Source organism: Podarcis erhardii (assembly GCF_964252035.2).
Source record: "Podarcis erhardii genome assembly, chromosome: 10".
In the NCBI taxonomy this organism is placed as follows: domain Eukaryota; kingdom Metazoa; phylum Chordata; class Lepidosauria; order Squamata; family Lacertidae; genus Podarcis; species Podarcis erhardii.
In genome coordinates, this window is record NC_138500.1 from 58,404,207 (window position 1) to 58,413,799 (window position 9,593).

General features: G+C 44.1%; 1 long non-coding RNA gene across 1 annotated transcript; it reads left to right on the forward strand.

Annotated features, from left to right (window-relative positions):
- The first annotated feature begins 6,901 nt into the window (after positions 1-6,901).
- LOC309350875 lies at positions 6,902-8,411 on the forward strand. Its single transcript, XR_014160542.1, has 2 exons — positions 6,902-7,330; positions 8,017-8,411. It is a non-coding gene; the product is annotated as an uncharacterized lncRNA (long non-coding RNA).
- The last annotated feature ends 1,182 nt before the right edge of the window (positions 8,412-9,593 follow it).

Consider the following 9,593-nt stretch of genomic DNA (forward strand, 5'->3'; position numbering starts at 1 on the left):
CATCAATAACCTAAAACAAGCATTAAAAATATCCATAAAACATCAGCACAGCTGATAAAACCACCGCAGAAGCAGCAATATAAAAATACCGATAGTTATAAACGGGGAAACCTAAAGCTTGTGGAAATCTAATTTTAAGCTATTTAGATCATTAAAAAAGACCCCAAAAAAACTATGCAAGTGGGATCAGCCTATTTCATTCTCCTTTCCCCCATGGTTTAATTTCAACTATCAAGTTTATTATCATTGCAGTAAGGGATGGAAAGTTGAAACAACAATAGATGCTACAAAAGGTAGCAGATAAAAGTGTTATCAGTGTTATTCGTATGTTAACTTAGAAAAGGGTTATTGTTAGCTACATCACTAGGAGCACTGATTGCATGGTATCTTTTCCTTTGTGCGCTGCAGAAAAAGCAAGAGTGATTCTAACAAAGCAGCTATGCCCATTGCATAATAATTATAGAAGGGGAGGTGGCTAAACAGTGATTGGTCAGCCATATGCAGTTCTGGACAAGTTTTTTTTAAAAGGTTTGCAGAGAGCGAAAAGGATATTAAGCCATAGTTTGCAGTTGGCTTAAGGGAAACTGGTTAACTGAAGGCTTCCTGGTTTATTTTTTAAAATTGAAGCTCACTGCAAAGGGAGGAGTGAAGAGGCTGCATACATGAGGAAAAGGCTTGTACATATTGTGGTTTAATAAGGTGAGATAAAAGAAACTGCAACAGTTCACTGTGTCACTTTGGACTTGCCTTTTGCCCTGCTCTTTCCAGGCACGGGTCTGTGCTTTAAAGCTCCAGAGAGAAGTTCGAAGTGCTAATTTTGAATTAGTTCGAAGCTCTAACTTTGAATTAGTTCGAAGCTCTAACTTTGAATTAGTTCGAAGCTCTAATTTCGAATTAGTTCAAAGTTCATATTGGTTCATAGCTCTAAGTTTGAGTTAGAACTTAGAACTAATTCGAACTTTGAACTAAGTATTGCAGTCCTGAGCCACTTAAGGCTTTATAGGTCAAAACCAGCACTTGGAATTGCACCCAGAAACTAACTGGCAGCCAGTGCACTTAGGCCAGGATTGGTGCTATATGTTCAAGCCATCTTGCCCTGGTGAGCATCCTGCCTGCTGAATTCTACATCTCATTTCTTAAGGCACAAAATAGCATCTAAGATTAAACGCTGACAACTCCGGTTGCTGAAGACAGACACAACAACAGTCCCCCTCCCCACAATACTAGATTAATTGTTGGTTGTTTGAAAAAAGTTTTGTGTACCTTCATTTTTAATTGCATTTTTAATCATTATGTACCACATAGGCCACATTTCTAATTATGCCACATGTCAAAAACACATTGTAAAACAATGCGCACAACTCGATTTAAGTTTTATCAACTTGGTGGTGTTTAAAGTTCATTGTATATTTTTATTTGGGTGCCAAAGCCCATTCAAATGAATGGGAGAGCAAAGATTATTGATGTGTGCTTGAGATTGTTTTTATTTTGTTGTGCGGGCAGCTCCCCTACTTCTGTTTGTAGAAGCAGGTGCAACTGAAAGCATTCTTCTTCTACTTAATATTAGATGAATATTAGATTAGGACTTAAGGGGCTTTGAAGATCTGTTTATTTCTTGTCCTTCACGGTGCTTTGAAGAGGTAGGGACTGCAAAGAACAGAAGGGATGAGACTGAAACTCAGTGGTAGAGCACATGCTTTGAATGCATAAGGTCTTAGGTTCAATGTCTGCAAAAAAATTCAGGAAGCAGGGTGATGGGAAATACTTCTGCCCAAGAGCAGACCATACTGAGTTTCTATGCACCAAAAAATCTGACTTGGTATAATAATAATAATAATAATAATAATAATAATAATAATAGTAATTATTATTATTTGTCAGAGCCACCCTGGGTCCCAGCTCACAAGAGACCAAAGTCCAGTCCAAGCTATATACAAAAGGTTTTATTGAAGATCATTGTCGTCATTACATCCAAACTCCGTGGCTCCGCATCTGTTACCCTTAGATGTTAGAAGTCCCCTCTGAGTCCGTCCCTCCCCTGCACCAATTTAAGAGGCTTGTACTGCTCCACCTTTTCCTCTCTTTCCTTTTCCGCAGGGTCTTCCTGCCCCCCTGTCTTCCCTCTTTCCGGGACTCCCCAGAGGCTGAGTCTTCTCCCGCCTGCTCCCCCCTCCTTCGTGCTTTGGCACCAGGCTCCTCCTCAGAGCTCTCCTCATTTCCGCGCGCCTCTATATTTGAACTTGGCGCGCGTACGTTGCCTCTGACCTTCCTTTCTACAGTTACGCTGCTCTCGGTACTACACTCCTCCCTTTCAGGCAGGACGTCTTGCTCCGAACTCCTCCCCCTTCCTCCTTCCTGTCCTGCTCTTTCTGACACACTGGCAACTCCCCCCCCTCTACTCCGTTCCGACGGGGGAGCTGGTCCCGCTTTGCCACTCCCACTGGGGATTCCCTCTTCGTTCCCCTCTCTCTGACTGATTCCCTCTCTATTGCCCCTTGGCCTGACCAGGGGGGCTCCCTTCTGGGAATCCTCTGATTCGCTAGACGGACTTTGGGACAACCTCGGCTCGTTGTCGTCCTCTTCCTCCTCGCCCTCGCTCTCTGTCTCCTCTCTCCCTAAAACCCTGACATTATTGTTATTATTATTATTATTATTTATACCCCGCCCAACTGGCTGAGTTTCCCCAGCCACTCTGGGCGGCTTCCAATCAAGTGTTAAAAACAATACAACATTAAATATTAAAAACTTCCCTAAGCAGGGCTGCCTTCAGATGTCTTTTAAAGATAGAGAGCTACTTATTTCCTTCGCATCTGAAGGGTGGGAGTTCCACAGGGCAGGCGCCACTACCAAGAAGGACCTCTGTCTGGTTCCCTGTAATCTTATTTCTCGCAATGAGGGAACCACCAGAAGGCCCTCGGCGCTGGATCTCAGTGTCTGGGCTGAACGATGGGGGTGGAGATGCTCCTTCAGGTATACAGGACTGAGGCCACTTAGGGCTTTAATGGTCAACACCAACACTTTGAATTGTGCTCGGAAATGTACTGGGAGCCAATGCAGATCTCTCAGGACCGGTGTTATGTGGTCCTGGCAGCCACTCCCAGTCACCAGTCTAGCTGCCGCATTCTGGATTAATTGCAGTTTCCGGGTCACCTTCAAAGGTAGCCCCATATAGAGCACATTGCAGTAGTCCAAGCTGGAGATAACTAGAGCATGCACCACTCTGGCAAGACAGTCCGCAGGCAGGTAGGGTCTCAGCCTGGGTACCTGGTGGAGCTGGTAGACAGCCGCCCTAGACACAGAATTAACCTGCACCTCCATGGACAGCTGTGAGTCCAAAATGACTCCCAGGCTGCGCACCTGACCAAGCATTATGAAGTCTCATTACAGAACCAGAGATTGTAATTTTCATTCCACCAAGTCAAAGCTTTCGAACACCGTTGAAATGAAGTCAGACTTGCTTCCACTTGTTTCGCAATTGCTAACAGACTGAGAATTGTTGCCTTGTCTCAGAACTGTTTTGGACACAAGACAAACACTTGGTACAAGCTGATTGATGTAGTAGTTCATGAAAATGCTCTGAGTGGCCACCCCTTCCTAATTGGTGGTGCAGTGACAATTTTTAAAGTGCAGGGGCTCAGCAGGAAAACCCCAATATGCTGCAAAGGAGGGTCCATAGCCATGCAACCCGAACAGAGCCCCCAAATGTAGTCAGACGCAATAATCTCTTATGGACACACAAACACATGCAGAGCATCAGTACATGGCAGAACACACAGTTTATTAGGATCAGTCATAGTGAACCAGTCTCATTCTCTGAAGTCCTCTGTCCTAATATGGCACAAACAATAGTAAAATAGCTCAGGAGTGCAAGACCTCAAGGACCGCTTCCTTCCATATCAATAAACCCAGACGCTGCAATAATAATCTCAGGCGCTTCTTCATGTGCCTTTTCCGTGAGAGATCGGGGGGGGGGGGGTGGCAACACAAGCGGCTCCCTGTTTGTGGAATGATGCCCCTACTTTGGTACTTTGGATTACAGATGCTTGGGTTACAGAATTAAGCTGACTTGGTAATATTGAGGCATCAAGCTAAATTGTCATACAGTGATACCTCGGGTTACAGACACTTCAGGTTACAGACTCTGCTAACCCAGAAATAGTACCTCGGGTTAAGAACTTTGTTTCAGGATGAAAACAGAAATCGCGTGGCGGTGGCACGGTGACAGTGGGAGGCCCCATTAGCTAAAGTGGTGCTTCAGGTTAAGAACAGTTTCAGGTTAAGAACGGAACTCCAGAACGAATTAAGTTCTTAACCCGAGGTACCACTGTATTTCCATCAGAGAAATATTGGAGGGAGTGGAATAAGATGTCCTTATTTTCATCAGAGAAATATTGGAGGGTATGGGAATGGTCTTCCCAGGGAGGTTTGTCTGGTGCCTTCATTATACATTTTTAGACGCCAGGCAAAAGCATTCCTCTTCAACCAGACCTTGAGCTGATTGATATTCTATGCCCTTTTAAATGTGTTTGTGGGAGGAGGGCATTGTTACATTTTTATTCTATTGATTCCTGCTTTTGTTCTGTATTTTTATCCTCTGAACCGCCCTGAGATCTTTAGATGAAGGGTGGCATATAAAATAAACAAACTCGAAAGCTTCCACATTACCACATTCATTTGTCTGGTTACGGGTACTCCCATGGATAATAGGATTATTCCAGCTGTGAAAAAAATCCTGGAGCTCACTTCACCCATGTACCTCCAGCACATCAATATTCCTTGTCAGATTCCTGTCCTTTATGGGGAGCTCAGTGAATTAACATCGGAACATTCCAGTTGGGGGCATTCCATTGCACCCTCTCTTTCTGGATGTTGATGGGATACTGCAAATGAATTACATCAGCATTTGCAGCAACACAAGACGACCATACTATTTAAAGTGGTGATTGTTTTGGGGTTTTTTTTAGTATAGTCATACGTCGGGTTACAGACGCTTCAGGTTCCATTTTTTCAGGTTAAAAAGGTAAAGGGACCCCTGACCATTAGGTCCAGTCATGACCGACTCTGGGGTTGCGGCACTCATCTCGCTTTATTGGCCGAGGGAGCCAGCGTACAGCTTCCGGGTCATGTGGCCAGCATGACTAAGCTGCTTCTGGCAAACCAGAGCAGCGCACGGAAACGGCGTTTACCTTCCCGCCGGAGCGGTACATATTTATCTACTTGCACTTGACTTGCTTTCGAACTGCTAGGTTGGCAGGAGCAGGGACTGAGCAACGGGAGCTCACCCCGTAACAGGGATTCGAACTGCGACCCTCTGATCAGCAAGTCCTAGGCTCTGTGGTTTAACCCACAGCACCACCCGCGTCCCGTTATGGACCCGTGTCAGGTTACGGACCGCCAAAACCCGGAAGTACCGGTTTGGGTTACTTTCGGGTTTCAGCGGTCGTGCATGCACATAAGCACTAAATTGCACATGTGCAGAAGCACTGAATTGCAACCCGTGTGTGTGCAGACATGGGTTGTGAATGCTACAGGTTGCGAACGTGCATCCCACACAGATCACATTCGCAACCTGAGCGTCCACTGTAGTTGCTTCCTGATGCTACCTAAGACCCCTCCAAGATAAAACCAATAATCCGGTTCTCAGAGATCTCTTTAAAACTGTTGTTCTACTCATTTATTCTTCCCACCCCCATGTTTTTCATGGCACAAGGGGGGATGACTTGTTGGCCCCGACTTCCTGCCTACAGCCCCTTGTGTACGTCTGCTGTATGTCTGCTTCACGGGAAACTGCTTTGCTCAAAAAAAACTCCCTAGATGATGCAGAGGCAGAAAGGGGCTATAGATGCTGGAAGGGAAACAACACGGAACATTATATATATATATATATATATATAGAGAGAGAGAGAGAGAGAGAGAGAGAGAGAGAGGTTCATGCAGCACCGCTACTCCGCCTATAGGTGTGGAAGCTTACAGATGATGCAGATAAAAGGTGAAAAAATAGATTCATATACAGGAAAGGATGGCAGAAACCTTTCTTGTCCAGTCTAGCAATCTGCAAAATAACCTCAATTTGGGTGGTAATTAGTTGCACATTGTGAACACCATTGTCAAAATGCTTGAAAAATATCCAGCTTTTCTTCTGAGAGTTCTCAGTGTTTTGTTCTCGTAACGATGCCTGAGAATTTCACTGCATGGGAGTAAGCAGTGCTATTTTTCTAGAAAAAGAGGTGCTGGAACTGAGTTCCGGCAAATTCCGGCTGAGAAAAATCCCTGGGAGTAAGAGAAGCCAGTTCAATTGATCCGGGATGGCCCAGGAGGATTTCAGGACCCTGACTGATCACATTGCCATGAAACATGTAGGCAGCCATGAAACATGAACCTTTCTGGAATCTACAACAAAGTCTCTTGGTAGCAGGGCTCAAGCTGGAACAAGAGCTGTTACAGATCCACACACAACCCCAAAACAGCATGTGGCATTCCCAAGCAATCAATTGGCAATCAAGCCAATTGATTGCCTCAGAGTTAAAGTATTGGTTCTGTAAATGCATTTCCATTTTAAAATTCCAGGCCAGTTCCAGCAATCAATGGCCATTTCAGTCAAGAGTAAAGGGTTGAAGTAATCAACTTTTGTCCTGGGCTACCAGCTTTGGAAACCTAGGGTGGTATTCCCCCCACTGAAGTTAATGACCATGGCTAAATGAGGCCCATTCATTTCAATAGGTCTAATTCTGAGTAAAACATAGTCAAATGCCACCCCCTAGCATGATGAATGCTAAGCACACACATTCAGAATTGACACATATTTGGGGAATAAATCTTCACCTACGAAGTGCATAAGCTCAGCTTTCAGTATCGCTGAGTATATTCATATTTGCTATGTTCTTTTTCAGAATTCAGCACAGCAGAATCATCTGAGGCAGCAGAAGCATCAGAATTAGATCCCACGGGCTATCATTCTGGAATACTCTCCCTGGGGATGCTTCCCTGGAGCCAATACATTATTTTGGCAGCAGACGAAGATATTTTTATTCTCTCGGGAATTTGGGCAGCAGCTTTAGCATTGTGGTTTCTGTGGCCATTTTGACTGTATCTTAGGGATCATCTTGCTGCTAAGAATGGCAAATAGTATTTTATTTCTAAATTTTTTTTTGTGGATGAACACTTTTAGTTTGCAGTAATGTTTTTAAACAGCGGATTTGTGAAAATTGTGGTTTTTTTATTGTTTCGAAGTGCCTGGAGTCTTTCCTTTGCTGGCAGCAATGAACAAATTCAGTGAATGAATAAGTGGTGGATTTCTCCTGAAGAATAAACCCTACTGATACACGCTTTGGTATGGAACATGATTTTCAAAATAATAATAATGGCAATAATGATGATTTGATTTCTTATGCACCCTCCAGCATGACGTACCTGGATGGGTTACAGGAATTTAAAAATACAGTATCGAAAACAGTTTGAAACAAATTACCGCCAAGAATTTGGCGGCTCCTCTATTTACATATCTCTGGTGTCTTAGGCCAGGGCAGGCATAGACAAACTCGGCCCTCCAGATGTTTTGGGACTACAACTCCTATCATCCCTAGCTAACAGGGATGATGGGAGTTGTAGTCCTAAAACATAGGGAGGGCCAAGTTTGCCTGTGCCTGGGCCAGGGTAAAGAGGCAAATCTTCAGCACAGGATGGAAACTAAACAATGAAGGTGCCAGACACACCATTGTGGAGAGGGAATTCCATACATTAGGGCTGGCACAGAAAATTCCCACTCCTAAGCTGCCATGCGCTGAACTTCTGAGGGGTTCAAATGACCAAGAAGGCTCCCTCTGCTGATTTTACCACCCAAGAGGGTCTGAGGGAAGGAAGTAGTAACTGAAGTAGAAGTCTGACATGATAAGGCAAAAACAAAACCCCAAGTTTGGCTCCACATCGCAGAGAAGCAACTATATTTAGAACATGTCACCTTTGTCATTTCTCCTTCTCACACCATCCCTCTCTGTTCCTTGTCTTTCATTATCTCAGGCAATTGTGAGGACTGAGGAAGACCAGCACTAAATCCAAATGCCAGGACAACACTGCATGAATTGGAAATAAATACGTCACCTCACTTGGTCTGACTTCTTAAGAAGATGATGTATGGAGCACATTCTAACCAAAACTTGAACCCTGGACTGTGAAGGGAATGTCTCGCAAGATTTGGATGACAAAGAGAAACTTCTCATCCATATTTGCTGTCAAGCAGATCACCAGTTCTGTTTACTGTCAGAATAGCAACATGGGAGAAACACAACACATTTACTTCTCTTCTCGTGATGAATCTAACCATTGATCCATCTAATTCAGAGTTGTGTATCATGACCCTACCTGAAAGTGCCAGGTGATAAAACCTGAAAATCAGGCAGTCTAGCAATGGATAAGAGATGGGGAGAAATTCAGTTCAATTCGCATTCCAAGGAGACCTGCCTAAATCACAGTTTGTGAAACAATATGATAACCAAAAGATAGACTTTCTCCAAAATTTGCTGCATTTTGAAATGCCAAGAAATACCTAGAAAAAATGTGCATACTGGGGCAGGGTGTTCATAAAAATGCCCGTTTCAAGTGAAAACAACAGACAAAACAAATTCAGTACATTATGGGAAATTGCTCTGCAAAAATGTGGGCATTGGGCAAAACTGCAGGCAAGCATTCACGTGTTTGTAGAAATTCACACTGAAATGCTGGTGAATTTTCACAAGGAGCTAAATATATAGATAGATGGCGAACTGGAAATGTGGAGAACTGAAGACAGGAAAAATGAGAAGCTGAGAGAACTCAAAATGGACAGGTTTGCCCATCCCAAACACAAGCTACAGCACAGGATTCAAAATTAATGCAAAAGCTCTGTATACTTCTTCTTCATCCCACTGAATCACACTGTCTCGTTTTCTATTTGTTTAACCTACACATTTTAAACTCAATCTGGCTCCTAATTGCCCTTTATAGGAGGTAGGGAATGCAATGACATAGGAGTTGCTCTGCTGCTTCTGCCCCCGAACTTGGGTGCTCTCCGTTTTAAGTCACATCCGATTAATTTGTGTCTTGTTCACAAGGTATTTTTAGTACAAGGCCGTCAAGACTGATGTGAGCAGATATAAAAGGAGGCAGGTGTAGACGTTCCTTTGCTCCCATCCCAATGCTATGCCTGATCACTCCACCAATGGTGAAAACAACAGCCAGTCATCCCATTTTTGAAAAAGGTTCCCTCCCCCCCCCCAATACCCTTGGGAAAGGCTGTTTGTATGATTAATAATGCTCATGGAAAGTTCAGGATATTGAACCAGCCCTCTCCCCCTTTACCCCCCTCTCTTGTTGTTTAGCTCTGTGAAAAGAGGAGAGATTCATTACACCAGTGATGGGGGGGGGAGAGATGCAGTGTGTGTGTGTGTGTGTGTGTGTGTGTGTGTGTGTGTGTGTGTCTGTGTGAGTGAGAGAGAGAGAGAGAAAGAAATTACTGGAGGTGATTTAACGCCATCTTAAAAAGTTAAAGGGACCCCCGGACCATTAGGTCCAGTCGTGACAGTCTCTGGGGTTGTGGCGCTCATCTCATCGGCGTACAG